This window comes from Strix uralensis, chromosome 3 (assembly GCF_047716275.1).
Source record: "Strix uralensis isolate ZFMK-TIS-50842 chromosome 3, bStrUra1, whole genome shotgun sequence".
Lineage (NCBI taxonomy): Eukaryota > Metazoa > Chordata > Aves > Strigiformes > Strigidae > Strix > Strix uralensis.
In genome coordinates, this window is record NC_133974.1 from 51,465,851 (window position 1) to 51,492,167 (window position 26,317).

The 26,317-nt window shown below is 45.3% G+C and overlaps 1 protein-coding gene across 1 annotated transcript in view; it reads left to right on the forward strand.

Annotated features, from left to right (window-relative positions):
* Positions 1 to 26,317, forward strand: part of NR2E1 (nuclear receptor subfamily 2 group E member 1) — a 61,773-nt gene that overhangs the window by 15,580 nt on the left and 19,876 nt on the right. The window lies entirely within an intron of this gene.

The following is a 26,317-nucleotide window of genomic DNA, read 5'->3' on the forward strand; positions in this document are numbered from 1 at the left end:
GGTGTTATCCCTTCACAACAGCGACCTCACCTACTATGGCATTATTTCTTTCATCATGTTCTACTTTGTACCGAGGCATGCACTGTCATCTCCCTTAACCAGACCTGTGGATGACATCCAAGTTACTGCTGAAGACACCTTTAGGTCTTCAGTGGTCTGTACAATGCCTTCTCCCCAGACAGTATGGGGCAGTTTAATGGGTCAGTGACTCTAAAGATGAGCCTTGAGTCTTCATTGTGAAGTAAAACGAGTGACTTCAGGACTCAGAACCATCCTTGAAGCTTTACCAGAGGCACAGCTTCATAGACTTTTGCATTAACTAGAGCCATTAAAAGATGTCCTGACCCAGCACTCACCCTTTCTCTGTTTGCTACCCATAACTCACAACTGCACAGTTAACATGTCCTCTGTCTGTGTCCGTGTTAGCAAGAACTTTGGCTCAACAGAGAACTGAAACAATTATTGGCCTCCAAATCTACACTGTATGCAGCCTGGGCGGTTTCTTTCATATAACATTTAGTCAGCTTCTCTGGACCAAACACTCCATCACACAAGTGGATGGGATGCTTAAAGCATGTTCAGTGAGCATCTGAGCTTCCCAAGTAGTGTTCTGTGAGAGGAGATGAGCTCATACACACTACAGCTGCTCTGTCACTGAGCCAACCTGCAGCCAGTGCGGGTCATCACAAGATTAGCTTCAAAGCTGCACTGCTGCTCCAAAGCAACCTGCTTATGCAGGTGCCGGCCCTGATGCACAGCAGCATTCACTGCCAAGGTTTCCCAGATCTCAAGGCACATCTTGGATCCTCCTCAGGTTTCTTTTACTAGCAGAGCACACTGTATTATGACACCTTCTTCTCCTACTAGCAAGGTCACTCATGCCCTACAGATCAGATACTTTCAGCTCATCTACTTCATCCATGCAACATCTGCAAGGGTGGCAGTCTAGATCCCACTGTTTGGAGACTGGCCTTTCACACCAATCCATGGAGCAGGCTGCATGGTCCCCGCCATGGTCTCTCTTCACTTCAACCCATGCCCACCCAGTGACCTGTATGCTCAGCTAGTGCCCACTGTCCACAGAGCTGGTAACCCCTCACACATTTGACCACAGCCAATCCACCTGCCTAAGATGCCTAGGTCAGCAGCTCTGACCCTTGTACTTCCACACTTCAACTTTCAGGTCAGTTAGCTCACCTCTTCCCCTTCAAAGCTGAGCAAGAGCTTTCACTGGGTACCATCAGTTACTTCATTTTGGCCACACGCCAGGCTATCCTTAATGTGGTATTTCGCTACCTGCCCCCCTTAAATGAGTAGTTAACAGGGCTGCTTCCCTTAGCAACCATTTTCCTCATCACACAAATTGATTGTATCATTCATTCTAACCACTCAGAAGTGCCATCAGGAGGATTCCCATCCCGTGTTATCAGCCTCTTGCCCATACTCACCGTGTCTGCAGTGCTGAGGTCCTGTCTCTCTCCCACAGTGATGTCCCCTTTCAGCATACAGCTGCACCCAAGCCCCACGGCAAATTCCAGCACCTCTCAGAATGGCTCTGGCCTCCTTTCACTGATCTTTGCAGGCCAGGCCAAGTCCAGCTGAGTCCCTCTAAACTGGTCCATTGCCAAAGCATCTTGGCAGCCCTTGCTGGAGGGGTGCCAGGAGGGAAGGCTCCTCAGGTTCCCCCTCAGCTTAGGTAGATTCTCCCCTTCTCTTCTCCAAGATCCCTGCTGAGCCCCAGCCTACTAGGCTGGTTTCTGGCTTTGTACTGTGTGCCCTGGTTTGGAAATGGAGTGGACAACTGAGTCTTTTTTTGTTGCAGGTAATGTTTCAGACCCATTTAGTTCCTGGGAAACACTGTTGCTGTCTATCTTCTCTGACATAAAGGTTCTGGGCATACCTCCTCAGATCATTCACTGCAATTTTTTTTTGGCAGCTTCTTATATATTGGGACAGGTTGTTTGACTTCTTCCCTTTTGGTTTCTGCAGTTGTGACAGTGTTAGGTAAGGCTAGGCAATAGAAGTCCTTTGACAGCCTTAATTCCACATCAGGTTTCTGACTTTTGCAACTTTCTGATTTCCTTGTGCTGTTGGTATTTTTAGCTTTTATAATCCTCACTGCTGTCCTGCTCAGTTAGTAACCTCCAAGCTTGCCAAAGATTCCTTGGCCTCCTCTGTCCCCGGAAAAGCTGCTGGTCCTCAGCCATCTGGTTACTGGTTCCTTATTCATCTATTTTGAACTTGTTCCAGCTTCTGCTGCCCCCAAAAAATTTTACCTCCAGTCTCAGGCCATCTCCCAAGCCTTTCAGCAAAGCCTTCAGATGTTGCTTTAATCCCTTCTGCAAGGTCTCATGCTCTTTTCTTGGGTCTTTAGACCTCATTTTAGTCACTTGTGATAGCCTCCATTTCTGCAGGTTTTGTTCACAGAATTCCACAGGAAGTCTCAGTGCATGGCAGAGCACAGCATTCCTGTTTTCCTTTCTCTACTGGAAACAGCTCATTTGATATAACCTAGAATTGCATTTGCCTACTTGGCAACTCTATAACTTTAGTGTCTCATGGTCAGAGTATGGTCAGCAATAGAAGGGGGTCTTTTTTTTCCCTTTTGCTTTTCTACGTAATGAACTTCTGGCTTCAAGCAGAAATCCTTCCAATTCATCCTTAAGGGCATTTCACATAATTACAAATCATTTTGATCCTATTTGTAAAGGCCATCAGCTCTTCCTGTTTGATATTCCTGTCTTTCTCTGTATAGTTGATGATGCTGTTTTACACCCAGATATATCTTAAAAATATAAACCTTCTTGAGAAACTCCAGGAGTGATTTTCCATGATCTCATAGCTCCTGTTTCAGTGTAGCCAACTGTCTCCTCTTCTCTAGCCAACTTCTTTTCCACTTCATAGCTCTCCAGTGACTCTTCATTCCACCCACAGGTGTTACATGTTGGAGTCTCTTCACTAGAAAATGCTTCTGATTTAGCTACAGCACTCAGTTTCAAGGTTGAGCTTAACTCAGATGACACTGTTGTCCAGATCACCTTTATACTCCAAGGAGGGGAGTAGGCATGTTGAGGGCACAGTTCCTCTTGTCTTGACACGAGAGTCTGAAAAAGGTCAAAAGAACAAGCTTTACAAGTGTTCCTTTGCCCCCCTTAATTAGTAAAAGACACTTGTGACACTAAAACAGGACCAGATGCCTAAAGTTAGGTGGAATTATCTACTCTCTAGATACCTGAACTTTCCCAGAAATTCCTTCCATGACATTTTTAGAGAAAATGGCAGGGAGAGAAACTGCACAAACAGCCAAAAACAGGTTCCTGGACATTCAGAGAATTCCTGCAGTTTTGTCTGGATTCTTTTGACTTGTCTCCTGTACTGATTCCTTCCTGTGCCATTTTAGGAATTTTTCCCCCTTCTCAGTCCCTTATGAGTGCTGTTACATTGAACATAGTTGAAAAGTTATAGTAGTAGTGCACCTTTTACCAGCCTTCTCAAAGCTGCATTAACTGTGAAATCACTGTAAAATTGTGTTTGCAATGATTTGTGTTTGCTTTGCTCCCAGTCACAGCCACCAAGGGAAAAAAAAAACCCACATGAAAAATCCAGTAAAGTTCCATCACAAGGATACAAATTTGGGCTGCAACTCCAGGAGCATCAGCTGAGAAAAAAGCATCTGTAAGTCCCCTTCTCATCCTTCATATGCTTCTTATAGATACAGCTACAAGAATCTTCTCCCACCCTTGAGATTTCATCCTGTCCATACTCTCAACAACATCTCAATTAGTAATGCACTCCTTACCAGTGGCTTTGTACGAATGCTGTTCAATATTGACAGAAAATTCATTGCAGGAGTGCTGAAGTTAACACTGACACCAGCTCTCCACCGTCACAAGCATTTTCATATGGAAGCTACAGTGTTACAAAAATATGTCTAAGCAACAGAGACCCTGTGTTCACCTTCCCGGAATGACTTCCTAAGCCTCCCAAAGATGCCACCTTAAATTTAGGAACCCTCCTCTAGTCGGAGACCAAAGCTCTCAAAGCCACAGGACTGCTACTAGAAGACAAAAGGCGGTAGGAAAACATATAAAAATCCACAGTAACTCTTGAACAGCCACTACTGCTCCATAATAAAAGAATAATAGTGTGTGGCCCTCTTATAGCACTTTATCTGGAGATCTCAGTGGCTACACAATGGGCGAGTTAGTTTGTCTCTTAGCCTAAAAGAGAAAAAGGTCCAAAACAGAGCTGTGGGAACACAACGCCTCTCCAGGTCAAATCACAATTCTCTAGGAGCTCTTCAAAGCATGGAGAAAGCCTTACTCATGGAGTATACTTTGCTCCATCTCCCTTTTGACATGAGAAGAAGAATGCAGAAAAGCTGAGGATCTCATGGAACATGTTAGAGGCAGCTTGGCATTTCTTTGCTACTGTTTCTGTGATGATACTTGCTTTTAATATGACACATTTTGCATGTTAAAAATGCTAAGTAAACAAATTATTTTATGGGAGAGCTTGAATTATAAACTATATATTTAATAAAGTACTATCTACTGCAGTGTACAGAAAGATATAGGCAATAAGGCAGATGTATGCCCTGCGCTTATTAAAACTTATTTCTAAAATGTAGTAATTTTTTCCTGGTATTTCACATTTGAATTCTTTTTGGTAGAGAAATTCATGCTAATGTGAAGAAGCTTTTTATCAGAATATAAGGTGCAAGAATAAGAACAAGATTTTTTAGTAGCTTGTTGGTCTTTAAGGTCCTGGAACTGTATATAATTTATCCTGATGAAGACCAGTCAATTAAAGTATTATTCATCCAACTGTTTTATTTTTTCAATCATTCTAAGACATTTTGTACCACGTGTTGCATAGGATATAATCCTCTGGATAACCAAACAGCTCTTGATTCCATATTTTTTGAAAACCTCAAATCAATGGCTCTAGGCAATAGGTTCCACAATGTCAGATCTGGGCCAGAATTGCTTTAACATAAACATTCTAGACTGCAGTCACCCTTGTCTTTGCGTGTCTCCCCTGGAAGGTGATGGCTTCCCATGTTCAAACAAAACACTTCTTCAATGCTAGGTCACTTTCTTCATTACAACACTGAACAGGCTGGACTTGCTGTAATCACTGTCCTTGACATAGCGTATTCAACGTGTAGAGAAAAATGTCAAAACTAAACCAGTAAAGACCTCCACACAGCCAATTCTCACATTAGGTTAAAAAATATACATGTTAAAATGCCAGGACTGTCTAACGTTTCACTTGAAATTCTCCATAGCAACACCACTTTGGTACTGTAGTGGGAAAAAAAAGAGTATAAAAAAAACCATCTAAGTCTTCAAAAAGGCCCTTCAACTTTAAAGTGAATGTATTCGTGGAGAAATGAAGGGTCTGTTGTGCAGATGGCTGTTTGCTCTCATTGCTAGAAGCAGACAGTCTTCGGTTAGGAGGGAAGGGGAGTCAGATAGCGTATTACCATGCAAAAGCAGCAAGCTCTGCCTATGATGACTGCAATATTAACTCCCAGGGCTTCCTGCGGCTGAGAGGCAGCAGCGGCAGCAGCAGCAGCAAGTTTCACTTGCCCCCTGCCCCCCACCCCCAAGCTTCCAGGTTCAATAAAGATTACATCATGGAAAAAGTATGCCATGTAAGCCTGAGAATCAAAGCCGTCACAATTGGCGGCTGTTTAACTGTAATGTCGCTGAAACACATACTCCCCCTACACGCACACACACTTTCCCCCTTACCCCTCCCATCCCACCCTGAACCCTCTGCATCTCCTACGATTAAGGGTAGTATTACTGGGGAGAGGAAAATCTGATCAAAACTGTCGACCGCCAACTGCCGATTTTCTATGGATTCAATAAAGGCCACCTTAACGATTTCCCTAATTAATGGATGACATCTTTGGCTGGAGGAGAGGCGCTGTATTCTACTCTGCCTTAGTCTTTGTTAACCTTCTAATTAACTTTCGTAGGTCACCCAGGTCTCCCAAACCTAAAAGTGAAGAGAGCCATTGTGCTAGGAGCAGTAAACTTACTTTTTCTGCCTGGGTACTTAAAAGGGAGAACGATTACAGGCAGGGAAAAATAACTCCATTTAAACTCTTTGTGACTGCAGAGAATGCATAGGTCCCTGCCTTAGAAAATAATTGAAACACCTTTTATACCAATATTTGCATGCATAATAAACCAAATTAGCAAATATGCATCTAAATTCAGCTGCGGTTTCAAATTGATTAGGGATTTGGAGGGTTTTTTGGTCTCTTTTTTTCTTTTTGGAATGTGAACTTCAGTGGGTCAACAAAAGGAATTGGATTTCTTGAGCAAATTGCAACTGCAACAGCTATCAGCTTTTACACGGCATGATCTCCAGCAAAGACTCTGGGCTAATAGTACACACACACGCATTCTAATACTATAATATTAGGCCAGATTAATCCCTGTGGTAAAACCATTGAAGTCAATGGAATTGTATCAGAGATGAATTTGGTTCACTGCCTTTTGTGGAATCCAATATGAATTGACCATTGAGCTGGAGGCATCAAAGATGATAAATGCAGCCCTCTTTCAAACAGTCTGATGCAACCCAAAAAAGGGCAGGCAGAAGGCATTTAGGATGGGTGGCCTTTTCTTCTGTCTACAGCTTTCTCAGGGAAATTCTGCCCTCATTCACGCCCATTGACTGAAGTCAATTAAATTATTTTAATAAATTGTAATTAAAATTCACAGTGTACAATGAAAGATTGAAACTTCATAGCCCAACTTGACTAATAAAGCTGAAGTTAATTGCTTCTTGAAAGTAAAGATTGAGAGTGCTTCTTTGGCTTACGGAAGAGACATGAAATTAATTGTTCCTAGTTTTCACTAGTCAGCAGAGAACAACAGAGCAGAGTAGAAGAGAGTAATAATTGCTCCCCAATATAAACATACAGATGTACATCCCTGCACAAATATCTGACTGTGCAACCCGTATTCCTGGACAGAATGTACTGAGCTTAAGATGTATATTGGAAAAAAAAAAAAAAAAAGAGAAAAAAAATCTAGGACAGAATAGTTTAAGAAATTTTTGGATTAACTGAGGAGGAAGCATGATACGGTCATTAAAAGAGGCCTGATAATCAGGCTATCTCCAGTCTTATCCCTCACTGCCATTGGTTCACAGTGGAAAATGGTCGCTTCGACCTTGATTCATTTTCTCCATCTTTAGAGGAATGATGTTTCACCAAAGCAGCATTTAAAAAAAAAGACCTTGAACTGATCAGGTCTGAAAGCTGTAGACATGCAAAATGCAACATGTCAAACCAAAAGACTGAGTTTTTGAACAGCCAAATTCCTTTTTTAATGGTTTGATTCTTCTACCAGGTACACATTTTCTAATGGAATAATTGACATGTACGGTGGCATCTACTGCTTCTTTGCTCTATTCTCCAGTCAGGTGGTACAAAGTATATTAATCATCCTCCCAATTTTCACTTGTATGTCCTAGGAACAGCCTGGCAGTGGATACATAACTCTGAGGAAATTTGAACCATATCACCTTTCAAAAATATCTTCAGTTAAACACTCCCTCTACATTTCTGCCTGCAAGGTCCCAGAGGAGGTTGGCATCATGTGGGTTTGATTGCTTGTTGTGGTTCAACCCCAGTCAGCAACGAAGTCCCACACAGCCACTCGTTCACTCCCCCCTGGTGGGATGGGGGAGAGAATCAGAAGGGTACTTGTGAGAAAACCCGTGGGTTGAGATAAAGACAGTTTAATAGGTAAAGCAAAAGCCACGCACGCAAGCAAAGCAAAACAAGGAATTCATTCACCACTTCCCATCGGCAGGCAGGTGTTCAGCCATCTCCAGGAAAGTTGGGCTCCATCACGCTTAACAGTGACTTGGGAAGACAAATGCCATCACTCCGAACATCCCCCTCTTCCTTCGTCTTCCCCCAGCTTTATATGCTGAGCATGACATCATGGAATATCCCTTTGGCCAGTTGGGGTCAGCTGTCCCAGCTGTGTCCCCTCCCAACTTCTTGTGCACCCCCAGCCTACTCGCTGGTGGGGTGGGGTGAGAAGCAGCAAAGGCCTTGACTCTGTGTAAGCACTGCTCAGCAATAACGAAAACATCCCTGTTTTATCAACACTGTTTTCAGCACAAATCCAAAACATAGCCCCATAGTAGCTACTATGGAAAAAATTAACTCTATCCCAGTGTTATAGAAGAAATCTGTTTAACTGTATTCTCTCTGAACAGTCTCGTTTAGCAATAGTGGCTTAGCATTAGCAGCTAAAGTAGCTGAAGCCTTAGGCTGCAAGAGTTGACTGAGAGTAAAATTTTTTGAGAAAATGAATGGGCATTTTGTAGACATTTGTGGACATTTTATGGACATTTTACAGGGGTGGTCCAAAGACTAAGGGAATGATATCTGTGTATTATATCAAAGGATGGGAGGGGGTGTGGTTAATGAGGATGTATTGGATAGTGTGGGACCTGAGCATGACATAAATGTATGGAATACGGAGTAGAGAATGTGCTGGTTTTGAGTGGGTTTTATGGATTAACACAAACCTGCCACTGTAACAGGGTCCGCCCCTAGGATCCCACTGAGAATGTCAAGTCCAAGTGAAGGTTTCCAATTAGTCTTTTATTAGTTCTTAGGTTACAGCTCAAGGTGGGTGCCTCTGGAGAGGGAACCCTACCCCAGTTCATGCCTTTCAATTATACATTTTCCACCCATCACCGGATCCCCAACTCCAACCCCAAGTCCAATCACTTAATTCTGGTCAGTGGTCTCTTGATTTCTTATTTATTTTTACTGTCAGTGGGCTGGCCTTCTTCTGAAGTTACTATATTCTCGAAACTGTCTCCTTGGTCTTTATCTTCCTCATTCTGGTTGTATCTGCTAAATTCAACTAGTTCATTGTTAGCAGCATAAATTTTCTCAAAAAAGTTTACTCTCAGTCAACTCTTGCAGCCTAAGGCTTCAGCTACTTTAGCTGCTAATGCTAAGCCACTATTGCTAAACGAGACTGTTCAGAGAGAATACAGTTAAACAGATTTCTTCTATAACACTGGGATAGAGTTAATTTTTTCCATAGTAGCTACTATGGGGCTATGTTTTGGATTTGTGCTGAAAACAGTGTTGATAAAACAGGGATGTTTTCGTTATTGCTGAGCAGTGCTTACACAGAGTCAAGGCCTTTGCTGCTTCTCACCCCACCCCACCAGCGAGTAGGCTGGGGGTGCACAAGAAGCTGGGAGGGGACACAGCTGGGACAGCTGACCCCAACTGGCCAAAGGGATATTCCATGATGTCATGCTCAGCATATAAAGCTGGGGGAAGACGAAGGAAGAGGGGGATGTTCGGAGTGATGGCATTTGTCTTCCCAAGTCACTGTTAAGCGTGATGGAGCCCAACTTCCCTGGAGATGGCTGAACACCTGTCTGCCGATGGGAAGTGGTGAATGAATTCCTTGTTTTGCTTTGCTTGCGTGCGTGGCTTTTGCTTTACCTATTAAACTGTCTTTATCTCAACCCACGGGTTTTCTCACAAGTACCCTTCTGATTCTCTCCCCCATCCCACCAGGGGGGAGTGAACGAGTGGCTGTGTGGGGCTTGGTTGCCGGCTGGGGTTAAACCACGACATTGCTGAGGAAAGACAATTAAATGACATGTACAAGATCAAGATACAGAAAAGTACACCTTCCCTCCCTCTGGGAGTCACTGCCACTGGGCAACTGAAGGATGAATGGAGGCCCAGGGCTCTACTCTGCTCCTACCGAACACTGCAACTGGGCAATGTTTTACCTGACCATTCAGAGGACATACATTTTTGCAGAGAAGTGATCCCACATCAATGGTTAAGTATTGCCCTTTATAACTTAATGAAAGCTTTCAGGGTACCCACTATCAGGCTCTGCCTCAGAAGGAGTATTTGTACTAAAGCAAGAGATCTTCAGAGAAGGACGTCACCGCTAAGGTTCTCAGGAAAACTGGGTTCATTATCAGGCACCAACACAAACCTCCCATGTGACCTGACTTTTAATATCCATGTGAAGATTGAGCCTAGTGAGACTGGGTGCTTTAAGAGTCAGTGGAAGGAAAGATGTCATAACAACTACTAACACAGAAGTGCCTACTTTGGATGTCTGGTACAGGAAGGATGAACCATGCTCCAGAAGAGTTTTCCCCCAATTGACTATGACAAGTCCACATACCAAACATGAACATTTGCAGTTAGTACTGATTTGTGGTCAGATGAATCCCACCTTCAGTCCCTCTGCACTTCTGTTCCCCATTTGTGGGAAGGAGATAATAATATTTCCATTCTTCTATCTTTTGCCCTTTTTGTCTTCTTAAACAGTAAGGTCCTTAAAGACCTGTCTGGGTTTACCTGGCAGGAAGTAGACAGCTACTTTAGGCTGTCTACTAAATTGGTACTTTTACAATGCAATTAACCTCGTCCAAAATTCAAAATCTAAAAAGGATCTGAGGAATGCATCATAAAAATGCCCTTTTCTCAGCTGAAAGGGAGATGGAGATAACCAATTGTGCAATTCAGATTTCTAAAGTCAGGTAAAATTATTCTTCTCTGCTTGTTTATACAATGCCGACCACAGCAGAGGGCTCTGATGAAAATAGTTTGGATGTCTCGTAATACTGTTTTAACTGCCTTTGCATCTTAAATAACCCAATGACTAATTGAAAAAAACTGGTTAACACTAGAATAAATCAAAACACATTTTCCTCAGTAATGAACATAACAGACTCTTTAAATCTTGTTATTTCAAACTAAATAAATTATCTGTGGAAATAGTTCACAGAAACTGAAACATTATCTCCCTTCTTGACACAACTCACAGGGTTGTGTGTACCCAGAACTGGCCTTAACTTTCTGACTCTAACATTAAAGTTGTATTTCACAGCCCGTGAAAGAGGCAGCATCTACAGGGTGATGCCTCCCTCCAGCTCAGCCTAACCTTTTCCAGAGGAAATCAGATATTTTTACCAGATAGCCTTGCAGAACCTGGCAGTGTACAGTTAAATTAAATTATCACAGAATCATAGACTCACAGAATGGTTTGGGTTGGAAGGGACCTTAAAGATCATTTAGTTCCAACCCCCTGCCAGGGGCAGGGACACCTTCCACTAGATCAGATTGCTCAAAGCCCCATCCAGCCTGGCCTTGAACACTTCTAGGGAGGGGGCATCCACCACTTCTCTGGGTAACCTGTTCCAGTGTCTCACCACCCTCACAGTAAAGAATTCCTTCCTTCTATCTAATCTAAATCTACTCTCTTTCAGTTTAAGACTGTTACCCCTTGTCCTATCACTACACTCCCTGACAAAAAGTCCCTCCCCATCTTTCATGTAGGCCCCCTTGAAGTACTGGAAGGCCACTATAAGATCACCCTGGAGCCTTCTCTTTTCCAGGTTGAACAACCCCAACTCTCTCAGCCTGTCCTCGTAGGGAAGGTGCTCCATCCCCCTGATCATCTTCATGGCCTCCTCTGGACCTACTCGAGCACATCCATGTCCTTCTTATGTTGGGGGCCCCAGAGCTGGACACAGGACTCCAGGTGGGGTCTCACAAGGGTGAAGTAGAAGGGGAGAATCACCTCCCTCGACCTGCTGGCCACACTTCTTGATGCAGCTCAGGATACAGTTGGCTTTCTGGGCTGCAAATGCACATTGTTGGCTCATAGTTTTCTATCTACTAACACCCCCAAGTCCTTCTCCACAGGGCTGCTCTCAATCCACTCATTGCCCAGCCTGTATGTGTGCTTGGAACTGCCTCGATCCATGTGCAGGACCTTGCACTTGACCTTGTTCAACTTCATGAGGTTTGTATGGGCCCACCTCTCCAGCCTGTCCAGGTCCCTCTGGATGGCATCTCCCTTCCCTCCAGTGTGTCGACTGCACCACACAGCTTGGTGTTGTTGGCAAACTTGCTGGGGGTGCACTCAATCCCACTGTTCGTGTCTCCAACAAAGATGTTAAACAGTGCTGATCCCAATACCAACCCCCTAAGAATGCCACTTGTCACTGCTCTCCACTCAGACATCGAGCTGTTGACCACAACTCTTTGAGCGGGACCATTGAGCCAATTCCTTATCCACCAAGTGGTCCACCTGTCAAATCCATGTCTCTTCAATTTAGAGACAAAGATGTCATGTGGGTCAGTGTCAAATGCTTTGCACAAGTCCAGACAGATGACATCTGTTGCTCTTCCTTTATCCACCAATGCAGTAACTCTGTCATAGAAGGCCACCAAATTTGTCAGGCATGATTTGCCCATATTGAAGCTATGCTCGGTTATGCTCAGTTGTCATCCAGAAACAACAAAAGTGTCATACAAATAGCCATAAAAAGAATTTACAGGTAGAGAGTGTAAACCAGGGCTCCTGAAATGTATTTAATTTGTCTTCTCACAACACAAAAATGATCTTTTTTAGGTCAAACTAGTAGCAAAGTCCTGGGCACATAGCTTATTGAATCCAGTTGCCTTGGCAAGACTGGAGCTGGACCTCAGGAACTGCAAATGTTCCAACTCCAATATTATTGACTGGACTAGAAATTCTACCTTGACACCTTCTCAGCCCTGAGGGGTGTAATGAGATGGCTTCCCAGACCAGCAGGCTTGTATGGGTTTTCTCTGTCCACTGAACTTTTCTGTGGAGGAGCCCATGGACTCAACAGAAACAGAGATGTCAGCCTTTGTCCTTTGCAACTTTAAGTGAGCTCAGCTCTCAAAAGTCACTCTATACAAAGCAGAGCAAGACTGCACATTTGTTACTTCTTGGTGGTTTCCATACCAGATGTGTTTAATTTACATGAAAAAAAGATAGTGTCTCTTTCCCTGCTTGGCACTCTGGCAGAGGCAGCCTGGGCTCTGAGAAGCAGTAGACTTGATCACCTCTGATCTCCTCTATGCTCTGAAGCAGTCTTGTCTTCACACTCAGCTGTCTCCACACTGATGTTACACATGTTTATGCAATGGGGCTGAGAAGATGGCCCTGCTTGGGGTGAGCACAGTGCAGCCCAGTGCAAATGGTATCCTGGTCCGTACCATAGCATCTGCATGTCTGATAGACATGAAAAATCAACTCTACCCTGTTGCCTAACTTGTGCCAGCAAACATAATGCCCAGTGGAAGGATCACCTCAGTAAAGTTTCGATGCAATAGGCCTGCTTCTCTTGGAAGCCAAAAGCCATCCATACAGTTCTTGTGATATAAAAATACACAACTCATGTTCTTATTTCTCTACAGGCCCCTTTACATTGCCAGAGCTTTTGAGGATGAGCTGGACTAGACTTACAAAGCAGTCTTAGACACAGAGTGACTGAGCTGCTCAGTATTGCCCAGTAGCAGAGATTTAGGGAAAGCAAAGGGTTTATCTTCAAATTCAGGTATTTTAAGTGCCTCCAGGTTGATATAGGCACCTGTATGTTGATCTTGGACACTGAAGAGAAAACCAGGAGTTGAACGGAAAGCACTTTGCTCAGCCCTAGCAGGAGAGCCCATTGCTGAACACTAGACTCTCTAGGTAGGGAGCAACTATGACAGGCTCAGGAGGCAGGTCCATCTGTCCAAGATGTAAATCCTGATACATGAGAAGTTCTGAGGATTTCAAGGAGTTTATATGAATGAAAAAGAAAAGAAGAGAATCAATAGATTCTTCCCTGGCTGTTGTAGTTTTATGTGAAGAGTCTCCTGTATATTTTCCAACTACACCAACTGAGGCAGGACTACGGGATTTAGAAACCCTTATGACCACACCTGAAACCAGATTCATTTGTCAAAATGTTTTGTACATAATGGCACTGCTGTCTCTCCAGTTCTCTTTGCCTCACTGTGAACTCTGTTGTCTGCCAGCTGTGGTGCCAGTCCCTTTCTCCCCTGGTTTCTTAGCTTCTCCTCACTGTTGATTTGGTTTCTCTTATTGATTTTTGCAGCTCGAATCCTATTTTAAGAGCTTCAGGTTTCAGCTGCCAGCTCAACAGAGAGTTACTGACCTCACTGCATAGCTGCTTCTGCCTTTTACACCTTGTGCACTCTCCAGTTACCTTTTGGCTGCTCTGATTTCTTTTTATTTGTCCTCCCTCTAGCCCATCAATCCAGTGATAGTCACTCATAACTCTCCTCTCGGCTTCCCTTGTTGCTCTTCCACACCCACTAACTACTAACTCTGCCAGCCTCTACATTGCCTTATTTCATCCAGGCACATGGTCTGGTGAATGTCTCTGGACCCTTGTGTTCATTCTCTGCGTCTTTGCATTTATCTTTGGAAAAAATATCCTTTCTTCATCCACTCCCTGCTAGGGTCCCTTCAGCCGCCTCCCATCCCTACTCATTCTTTGATTAGCACTTTCCTTCTCCAGACTCACCAGCACACTCTTTCTATATATCGCCCTCTTCATCTGTTTTCAAATAAGCCTCTGAAGTCTCTGCAAAAACAACCGTCCTCTACATACCATTATGCTTTTCTCATCTCCTTTACCTCTTATCCTTTCAAATGACTAGTTTACTCCCATTCTCTTGAACTCACCTCTCTGACACTCAGCAGTCTGGTTTTCAGCCACTTCACTCTGCAGGAATTGCTCTCTCTAAAATCACTAATGATGTCCTTCTAGTCAATTCTAACCGCCTCTTCTCCAGCCTCTTTCCCTTTGATTTTTCCAACACCTTTGACATATCAGACCATTCCTTCCCTGGAGTTCCCCACAACTCAGCTGCTCTGCTGAAAATTGCCATCTTTAGTTTTAGGAGAGCTTGGTAGCTGACAGCCAGAATAGCAAGAATAGGGGCACAATGTAAAGGATAATTCTTTGTATTGTCTTCTGCACACTAATGAAGCTCCTCTTAGGAAACCATGAAAATTTTAATGGCGTACCCAACAGTAATGAAAACCCCAGCACAGGATCTCTATGCTTCCTATAGACCGCTATGCCAGACTTAATGCATAATAGGAGAGATTTCACCTTTCATATATTCATAGTTTTCTTGGTGGATTCTTGTAAGGAAGAAGAAGGAGAATAATGAAACTGATAATTTCAAAACCTTTCTATAGATCTGTTGTTTCAAGGCTCTCTCTGTTTACTAATAAAATCAGATATGGATTAATTCTGAACTATATACAGATACACCATATAGACAGAAAGAGGATCAGCCTGAGAAGGCAGCAGAGTCTTTCCAGTGTCGGGTTAGCCGAAAGCCAAAGTACATTTACAGGGTAAAAGCAAATGCAGTGGCATAGCGAAGGTCACAGTCAAAGGTTCAGGGGAGTGTTAAATCTTACAGCTCAGCAATGAAGCCAGAGGCTCTTCTCAAGTTAGGCTATACTTGCAGAGCTACATGGATAACATGAAAGATGTTCCTACTGTTTGGCTTTCACTTTTCTTTTACAAAGATAGTTCTACTTGAAAAGTGGACAGAATAAAATCCATAACCAATTTATGTGGACCTTAAAAAATCAGAAGTTCGTGCGCAGAGTGCACAGAGATGTGACACATGAGAATTATGAACTTCAAATCAAACTGCCACACCCTGTACCCTTCTACCCTGGTTTCAAGCTTTGTTTGACTGCCATATAGTCTGCAGCAAAGCTGTGGATGACAAAACATGTTGTGTTTCCCATTAAAGCAAAAACAAGATGCAGAAAATGATGTTTAAAAAATCAGGGGAATAAACTTTAACTGTTGGATGCACTACTCCCTCCCCCATGTGTCAAAGCAATTAGTGAGAGTCAGGTCAAAGGATCCGCTCTGCAGAAATGGCAGAAATAGAATCCAGTGCGAAATGTCCCCCTGCAAAGACAAAACATATGCAAACAAATAGCAGGTAACTAGGAGATCTGATACTATACCACCGCCAGGAGGAGAGGGTCAGCAGTTACATCTGGTAATAGCCTCTCTCTTTTGTTTGGGGATCACTATTTTCCAAAAGAAAAGTTAAATATTGATTAAGTGATATCTCAAATATCACAAGATTATCAAACCAATCACAGGGATTAACTTTCCAAAATGCTCCAGTATAACCGCAGCTGCAGAAACTGTGCCAACTTGGTAATGGCTATTAACATCTGTATGCACAAGAATAATCCCTGGTTTTGTTTCATTTTTCCTCTCTCTCTCTCTCTCTGATTGCTCCTATATATTTTATTGGTTTTCTAAGTGTACAGGATGTACCACTTGGGAACTTCATTCTGCATTACCTGGTGGGACCTGCTTAGAGTCAGAGGAAGCCAAAGGTTATTCAAGGAGGACACAAGACATCTAGTTGTGTTGCCCAATTTCACATGAGAAAACCTTCCCTTTAGAAGAGGGCAGGGGACTTTGCCAGTCATGAAGTCCTGTATGGATATGTTGACTTCGATCACACCAGCATAGTCTCATTCCCCGATAGCACTATCTACCTCAGGATTGAATGTGCTGCAGAAACCTTTGAGAACAGCATCAGACAGCTGAGAAGTTTATCTCCACTAAATAAGAGCACCAGCTGAGTCATCCAGCACAGTCACAGAGTCCAGGCTGTTTGGTAGCTTTCTATCCCCAGAGCCCACTCTCACGTTCACACTGATGGGGACGGCTCACTTTAGCTTCCATTTTTCCGCTCTCACTCTTCTCTTAGGGGGAGAAGCAACTTTAAAGCATGGGAGAGACAGACAGAGAGAGCATGACGCCCTATAATCCAACAAGTCAACTTCCCGAGCTCAAACATGAACTGATTTTTTTTTTCTTCCCTCGCCTTATAAAAAAGAAATTGACTTTTGTTTAGAGTTTGTGAAAAGTGGGACTCGGGGCCCAGTCAATGGGGCTCCCCGCAGCGCGGGCTGAGTGGAGCCATCTCGAACCAGTCAGCCGCGGCACCAATTAATCCGCTCTTTGTCACAGCCCCGGCCTCAGCAGCAGCGGCAGCAGTAGCAGCAACACATTTGGCCATTGTTCAGACCTTCATGCAACGGGATTTACCCTTTCAAAGAGGCAGTTTTGTCCCAAAGAGTTCGAGCGGAAGTTTCTCACTGACAATTTGCCCCAAATAGATAGATTTGTCAGCAGCAACTTTTAAAAGCAAAAAGCCATGGAGGAAAAAGGGGAGAAAAAGAAGTGTGGGGGAAAGAGCAAGTGCATCCTTGTCCATCCATCTGTCTGTCTGGGGGTCTGTCCTGAGCAGGTGGGGTGGGCGCAGGGCCTGAGGTACAGAAGGGCGAAATGGCATTGATGGGGGCTCTTGTTCATCTCAAGGCAGATGTAGCAAGGGAGCTAACAAGCTCCCAGGCTGTTGTATAGCTGCTCTGACTTCTGAAAGCCTTTCAGGGAACTTCTTTTACATGGCATTGTCATGCCTGCTACACAGCACTGTGCTAGGCTGGCCAGGGTTTCCCAGCCTCAAATACTCCACCAGCAGCTCAACTCTGAGAGCAGCAGGCCTCATTCTCTGTGGTCTTGCCACCAAAATCTACATTTAAACCAATACAAGCAGGTTTTTGTAAACAGGCTGGTGTAGCTTTTCCTATGCAATGGGGCCCATATCCCAGGCAGAAAAAGGTGAAACAAACCCACAGGTATTTCCTGCCCCCACACTAATGCCGCTGTGCTCCTTAGGGGCACACTCCTCTTTGGACTTCACAACTGTTTGCATGAACGGAGGGTCGAACCTGCTCCGTTGCAAACTGCAGCCATTCACATGCACTGCTGTTGCTCCCACCTTCAGATTGTAGCACTGCCCAATATCCCTGGCTCACACGTGGGACCTGCCCCTCCCCACAACACCTCCCCACACGCTCCAAAACCAGAAAGGGAGAAAGCGCAAGAAACTCTCTCCCCAGCTTGGGCTCCAGCAGATCCAGGTCCATATACACACAGCCTCTCCCAGCAGCATGGAGACAGCCTTACTCTCACATTGGAGAGCAGCAACTGGGAAGTTCCCAACCCTGTCAGACTAATCTCTCTTAATAGCACAAATTTTGGGAAAAATGGAAAATGTATGTCTAAAATCTCACCTGTGACTCCACCTTCTGTTACACCCAGTGGGCGGGTGGCAAGGAGGTGGCTAGCAGGTTTCTGTGAGCACCATGGTGCCTGAAACTAGGCCCCTGCTTTTCCCTAGGAAAGGCTGGAAGAGGTTGTTCAGCCTGACATAGGTTGCCCTTTACATACAAGAAACTATCAACTCATCACCTAGACAGCAAGTATAGCCTGCCCTGCCCCAGAGGCCTTTGACCAGCAAAAAAGCCAAATTCACGGGAGAACAAGTAGTTCTGCTGTAGTCACAGTGCTTATCTACTGCTATGCAGGCAGTTTGGCTTCCCAAACAAAGCTGAAGAAACCCAGTTCGTTGAAGTAGATCTGCTGCAGCTATCTGACCAAAAGGAGATGCATGAGAAATGGAAGCAAGGCAGCTATACAGCCCTAAAACTTTGCAATGAACTCTGGAAAATCCATTGCCGGGTGACAGCCAGTCCAGCTATTCTGTCAGACTACTTTGTCTCGCTGTATCTTAAACGGATTTGATCTACATTACTCAAAGAACCTCATTGTTTGAGTATTGCCCAGCCCACTGGTGTTTATTTGATGGCCTTCCCAAGCCATTTCCTGAAAGACACAAGAAAAATGAAGGCCAAGTTCAAACTGACATCAAAAATGTCACCAGCCTGCTTTATACCCACCAAGTTCCCCTAAGCCTGCTTACACCTGCTCTTGGAAAGGAAGAAGGGTACAAGTGACTGCAACCTAATAATAAACCAGCCAGAAGCAGGGCTTATTTACAATTAGGTTAGGGCTATTCCAGGTGAATTTGTTTACAGCAAAACCAGAACACACTGAGCTAAAACTGAAACATTGGGCTCCAGGCTTGAAGACACCAGTGGATGTCACATGTTCTAGGTAGCTTTCAACACAGCAGACAAAGAGGTCAACAAACAGTTTCAGAGCAGCAGTGTCCTCAGTTGCAGCAGGCAGGTGTAAGACCTAGGACCTTCTCCATCTGCAGAGGAGTTTTAAGAGACCATAAGGGCAGGTAAGTAAGGATGGACACACCTTGCAAGGCACTGAGACAGGCTAAAAGTCAAGTGGTACAATTACAAATATGTTCAAATACAGTTTTCTCCAGGAAGTTCAGGAGAGAGAGATGCCCATGTGGCATCTCTCCGGTGGAGGCCTCACTCATTCAACTCTCCTGGAAATGCACAAGTAAATTAACACTGCTCTTCTCTGGCACGGGAAGAACGCTGCTACCAGGGTCAATGGTATTCCCTAGGAAGCTTAGCTGTCCCACTCTTTATTCCCTTAGCATGACTAGCCCTGGTCACCAAACAAATTGATGGGGTTCCCAAGACCAAAACTCTTCTTCCTCCTCGAGTAATGATTTTGCTTGTGATTTCCAATAGAAGAAAAGTCCAACTACTGGATATGAAGGAAAGTATTCTACCAGCTACCATGTGTTTACCATGTGCACAGAAAAATAAACAGAAGAAGAACCCATTTGCTCTGTTTGTCTGTCAGGTGCTGAATCACATCAACCTCATGCCACCAAAAGTTCTAGGTGGATTTGAGCAGCATCAGCCAACACTGACTGCAATGACGATATATAGAAAATGTCAATAACAATCAAACAAATGCTCCTAATAGCACAAAACTGTTAATCAACCATACAGTAGATTTTAAACAACTTTTCATTGTGTATTTTCAGCCATACTGCAGTATTTGGATCACTCTTGGGATTTCCTAAACATCGTGATTTAATAGTCTCTGCACTTGCAATTGGAATAAAAGCACTGTCGAGCAATAATCTATGCATTGGACTTCTACTGCTTTAACCAAGTGATCTGCCACACAACTTTGCTTACCAGTATCAGCACTACCACATAACAGAGTAATTATGAAAAACAGTTAATGTAAGCATTACTAGTTCTTATTACTCCACATACACCATTCCATGCTGAATTGCCATCCATGTCAATCCTCAGAGTTCTAGATTCAATGCTTCAATACTTTTTGCTCTGTATTGCAGCACAAAGAACTAAGTCACAAGATAAAGCTCTGACCTGCATTTCCCATCACACATTCCCCTGATTTATATTCCTTTACAAGAGCTACTCCTCATGGAAAAGAGGGACATACAGTTACTGGATCACATCTCACCAAAGAGATACCGTCTCCCATATTCAAGCACCTGTGATTCCCTAATATTTATGGTGATACAATGTTCTTGTGACAATTGCAGCAAAACTGCATCTGGCAAAATCACATGAGGACATGAAAATAGCTGAAGTCTCTTTTAAGAGTACTTAGAGCTTGGAATCCCTGGGTCAGAAAGCACTCCAGGCACCAGGGGTTTGTGAACCACCAGAATACATTGCAAGTTCAAGGGCGTGCTTTGTATTTGAACGGTGAAATCTTAGTTGAGGACTGACAGGACTCTTCAGGTCAGATAGGCTGCCTAAGACTTTGATTGTTCTTGCCAGATTCTGCAGATCTTGTGCACACCAGCAGTCCTGTCAAGGCCATTAAACTACTACCTATTTCATATTTACAATGGAAGACCACAAGATCAGAATCTGCCTCAGTGGTGTGTTTTTATTGGACTGCATTTTCTGTTCAGGTAGAACAAGTACAAATAGCTGCAGGAGTTATATCATTTCACAGAGGAACACAGCAGACCTCTGCTTTCCTCTTTTCTTAGAGGTAAGAGTGCTAGATTTTGTTACACAGGCTCAGGCTACGGTTTCTCAAGATCACCATCCTGGGATCATCAATGTCTGAAATCTCAAAAGGCAGAAGACTCCAACCAACCTCATAATACATCTAGCTAGTTGCAGAGTGATGCATACCGTGCTCTTCTTTGCTCGGACTTGCCAGTAATTGCTCTACCTGCAAAGATATTCTGTGACCTATATTTTACAAAGTAAGAGATGAAGCAAGCATGTCTATAAATGTCAGAGACAGTCATAAAACTATCATCTCTTAAAAATCTATCCGCACCAACTGACTCAATACTTTCAAGCAGCACTGAATGAGATATGCTGACTCAATGCTGCATCTGGAAGTATTTATTTTTGTTGGTTCTAAATTTGTTTCCTGAAATAGATACCACAGATCTGGTCTCCAGCCAATATCAAGAGATATAGCTAAATTGAAGTCAATGGAGCTGAGCCATTACATTGCCATCCAGAAGTACGGCCCTTCCTAAGTGCATTCTTTGCTGCCACTACACAGTATTTTGTGCAATTGCCTCAAAGGTCAGCTTGTTAATAGGCTTCTACAGCAAAATTTGGGAGGCCAATCTACCATAGAAATGATTACGCTCGAAGTGCAATCAATCAGGGTCACAGCTGAGGCAACTGTTTCCTACGCACACACAAGTGCTTAGGACAGAACCATAGCTATTCATTTAACGTATCGGTAAAATGATTTTTAAATGTCACAGCATAGCTCCAAGATGTATTTATTCCCTGTAGTCAGCATTCCTTTGTTGGCATTTTAAAACTGTTAAAGTACAGACCAAATCTTATTTTAAGTTTTCTTTTACTGAGATAATAATATATTTGCCCTCGTATTCGGACCTTTCACTAGTTTTATACAGCTGTGTCTCTACCAGCTTCAGTATTGATACTGTCTTTTGTGTTCATGTCAGGAAAACCAAAATGAGGCTGTTTCTCTCTAAATTAGATTGCAGCTGCTGCTACATCATTGGCTTATTACGACACTTTGATTTATATCTAACTAGCAAACTAACAAATAAGTCAAGTTACTAACTGGAGCTGCTTTGTTAAGCGCTTGTCTCGCATTGTCTAGATGGGATCAGGTACCAATGTAGGCGTATAAGCCAAGCCTGACATATCCCTTTCAAAGGCATACGTGATTAATGGGGCATTTCATTGCTGCAAGTGAACTCAGGCTTGTTCCACCCCTGAATACAAGTATTGAGAAGAAGTGCCACAACTTACGGAGATACTCTTTTCTCAGTTATCTTCCTTAGGTATAATTTTCCCTGCTATTCTGCACAAAGTGGCTTTGCTAACACACACTCATCAGATGCATGTGTGGAAATAGAGCTATATGGTCACTGTTTCAATGCAGTCATTAACTTATTTAACCAAGCGTGCACACACACAAGGGAGAAACTTGCCACTTTTTCAGTGGCATCTGTGGGGAACACGGGCCTTCCCCAATTTTCTGCAGGATGGATTACTCAAGGTGGAGGATGGGCTGAGAGATACTCAAGCCCAAAAGCCCCCAGAGGTAACTGATACGTTCACTTGGACACCTCAGCATGCGGAGGTCAAACACAGGGTGCCACCAGCCCAGGAAAGTCATCCCTGGCTGCAGCGGAAAGGTGGCTTTGCTTTACAGATGATACATAAACACGAGGAAATCCCTTTTGTGCCAGGAGAGGGGGAGCATTCACAGGACAGTCTTTTCACTGGGTCATCTTTCTGTGCCTTGGATTTTCACATTTTGGAAAAAGGCCTTTTTTTGCCCCGCCTGGAGAAAACTCACAGCATGAAGCTGTGGTGGTTTGGGGTTTTTTTTAATTAGCCAGGGCTCTCAGCACAGCCCTGCAGCCCTGGAAGGTGCCCAGCCTCAGGACGTCCATGAGATGGCATCAAGATGGCCGCCAGGGCAGTTGACACACAGCGTCCTCAGCCCCTGGTGTCAGCCATGTTGGGTGCGATGGCCGAGGCAGGGCATGGAGAAGGCCAGCGCCACCATCGCTGGGCGTGGGGCCCTCCAGGGAAGGGGTCTGTGAGGCGGGGGCTTCACAGGGAAGGCTCGATACCACAGAAGAGTTCGTTAGGTGCATTTCCACCACCCGCATTGGGAGCAGCCGGAGCTGGGCATCACGCACAGCCATGTCACAGGCCAGGAGCATGACCGGGCAGCCAAAGAGCAGCACGGTCCCTTCAGTGGCCTTTGCGGTGCCGCTGCCCATCCATCTGCCTGCAAGTGGATGCAGAAAGGGATTTGTGGCTGTGCTGCAAAAACACGGACTGTGACCTACAAAGATGTAAAGGTGCCTCAGACTTCAGGGGGGATTTAGCAACCCAAAAGAAGTAAACCAGGCAGGTATTTATGCTGCAAGGGTGCTGCTGTGCTCACCTCCCTGCACGGGGCCACCTGGGGGGCTGAGGGACACCCCCAGCTCTTCCCTGGCACGTGCACCAAAGGAGGGTAGTGGAGATAGCTTCTCGAGCGCCCAAAGCAATAGCAGCTCCCTCTCCCAGGTGAAAATATCTCTATCCTTTCCTTCCTTATTGCCTTTCCAAGAAAATGGGTATGTTAGATTTGCTTGATCTTACCCACCTGCTTCCCATTGAGAGAAATGGGTGAAAACAACACATATTTATATTCTGCTGCTACATCCATAGACCTCTGGCAGCTTAAATTTTTTCCTCACCTGACCTCCTTCACTTTTTTCTTTTTCCTTTTTTTTGTTCAATTAAGATCTTTTGGCTCCCCATCCAAAGAGCAGAGAAGACGAGTGAGGTAAAGGCTGAAGGAGTGGTGTACTTGAAGATGGGTCACACGTTGGATTTTTCTTGCTGCTAAGACTCCTACATAAGAAAAGGTACCTGGCAAGAAACTGTGGCACAAAGCTGAGAAATGTCACTATGTAATTGTAGTCATAGTCCAGAGTCCTGAAGGAGATACGGTGAAAAGGGAACACATGCCAGCTTCTGTAGCAGGATTGATACTATTTTTACTTCCAAGGCATTACAAGAAAACAGTAAATTTCATTACTATATTAGCATCTTCTCTATATCTAAGACTGCCTAATAAACAAAATGCTAAATACAATTGTGGTTTCACCCGGCAGGCAGCTAAAAACCAGAGCTGTTCGCTCACTCCCCCCCAGTGGGACGGCAGAGAGAATCAGAAAAAAAGTAAAGCTCATGACTTCAGATAAAGACAGTTTAACAGGACAGAAAAAGAAGGGAAAATAATAATAATGATAAAAGAACATATGAAACAAGTGGTGCACAATGCAGTTGCTCACCACCTGCTGACTGATGCCCAGCCAGTCCCGAGCAGTGGGACGCTGCTCCCCGGCCAAACCCCCCCGTTTTTTTTGTTCAGCATGACATCATATGCTATGGAATATCCCTTTGGTGAGTTGGGGTCAGCTGTTCTGGCTGTGTCCCCTCACAGCTTCTTGTGCACCCCCAGCCTCCTCGCTGGCAGAGCAGCATGAGAAGCTGAAAAGTCCTTGACTTAGTGTAAGCACTGCTCAGCAACAACTGAAACATCATCATGTTATCAACATTATTCTCATCCTAAATCCAAAACACAGCACTATACCAGCTACTAGGAAGAAAATTAACTTTGCCCCAGCCGAAACCAGGACAATGCTGGTAAATGCTAAATGGTAACAATGGTAATAATGATAAATACTAAATGCTAACTATAATTTCCTGCCTTGTTGGAGCTGGACTACTTTTCCACCAAATGAACATGGAAACAGCTTTGATAGAAGCTGCAGCGAGAAGCTGGAGTGGAGAGAGAGCTCTTCCCTTTACTCTTCGAGGATGCAGCCTGCTTTCACTTTTAAGGACTGAGATATCTCTGTCCATCACAAAAACCCCAGGAAAGGCTCTGCAGAGACAGAGGACAAACCTCAGCTGGTGCAGGATTGCAAAGCAATACCAGGCACAGCCCAGGGGACAGGGAAGGGCTGATGGTTTGCTCCCTCCCTCAGTGCCCCACAGCCCCAGCTGGCACAGAGCCAGCTTTGGGTGTCTGAGTTATGTTAGTGGAGTTTTGGGTGCAGAGGTGGGTAGTTCGAGTTCTTTTTCTCTCTTGGCAAAGCCCGGTGCTGTACGCGGGAGAGAAATCTCTGCTTGCATTTATAGCAGCCTGTCTCAGGTGTGGCTGGAACCTGTGGACACAGTTCGACCAACCTTTGCAGTGTTTTCCAGGTGTCTTTGACTTTACAGGGCAAAGAATTGTGGCTGCTGTAGGGCCAGAGATCTGCCTCGCTAGTGCAGGGGATGCCCAGGGCCAGGTTTGGGCCCTGCTGCCATTTAATCCTCCCTCTCTGCTTTGGCCTCTGGGCCCTGCTAATGTAGCATGGTCATCTCCTTCCCTGTTGCTTTGAATGAACTTTAGCCTGCCTCCCTGGAAGCAGATTTGGAGTGAAAAACTGTCTGCGTTCCCTGATCCACCAGTTTCTTTGCTTTCTGGGATCTCCCTGAGCAACTTCCCAGCCCTCTGGACAATGTCCCTCAGTGTTAGGCAGGACCAGGCTTGTCCTGGTTCAAGGCTTCCTTCTGTGCCATGGATGTGCTGGTCCCATGGGGAGCAAAGAGCAGAAGGTCACTGGGATCCCAGTGCTGCCCAGAGTCATGCAGCCCTGCAGCACAGGTATAGTATAGGCACAGGAGGAATCACCCATGACCTGGGACAGAAGGATGGAAGGACGAACTATGAAGTACAGAAGGACGGGGACAGTGTGTTTGAGGCTGGGCTGAGCACCACATTCCCTCAGGATCACAACCAGCAAGGGGGCAGTCAGTTGTGATGCATTAACACCTCTCACCGGTGGTAGGGATGAGAAAGCAGGGACCGAAGGACATTCGAGCGCTTCACAAGCTCCTCAGCAACTGCCGGTCCTGCCCTCTGGTGCCACTGCCCACCCCAGCTTGCATCCGCAGGAGAGATGCTCTTTCCTCCCTTCCCAGATGCCCACTTCTCCCCCCCCTCCCCGCCCTTAGGCTGCTCGACCAGCTCCCGCCTCACAGACAGTTTCCAACAGGAGCGGGAGAGCCCGGCAGCCTCTCGGTGAAACCAGAGCCTCTGAGTTGGGAGGGGGTCCCCCCTCTGGCCCCTCGCCGCGCCCCTGCACCCCACTGCGGGCTTCGGGCTGCAGAGGCGCGGCGAGGTCGACGGTGCCCGGGGCTCGGAGCAACCCTGCGGGGCAGGCGGGGCCCTCTTCTACCCGCCCGCCGGGCCCGGTGTGGGTGGCAGGAGGAGTGACCCCCGGGCACGGCCGCCGTGCAACAGGTCCCGGTGCCGGGGAGGGGGAGCCGGGAGCCGCCGGCTGCGGGGCTGAGGCGACCCCGGCTCGGGGCACGGGGAGACGAGGACTTTTCCAGGCTGGGGCAGGACAGAGCGCTCCCCGCTTCTTCTGAGGGCGAACACAAATCCTCCCGCCCTGCTCCCCCTGCACCCCCGCCGTGCGCCCCCGGGAGCAGCCCAGCCCCGCTCCCCCGGTGCTAGCTCCCGCGGCAGGAGGGGCGCCCGGCCGCCTGGCGGGTAGGCTGGCATCCCTGCCCGCCCCGGCCCAACCAGGCTCGGCCCGGCTCGGCTCGGCTCG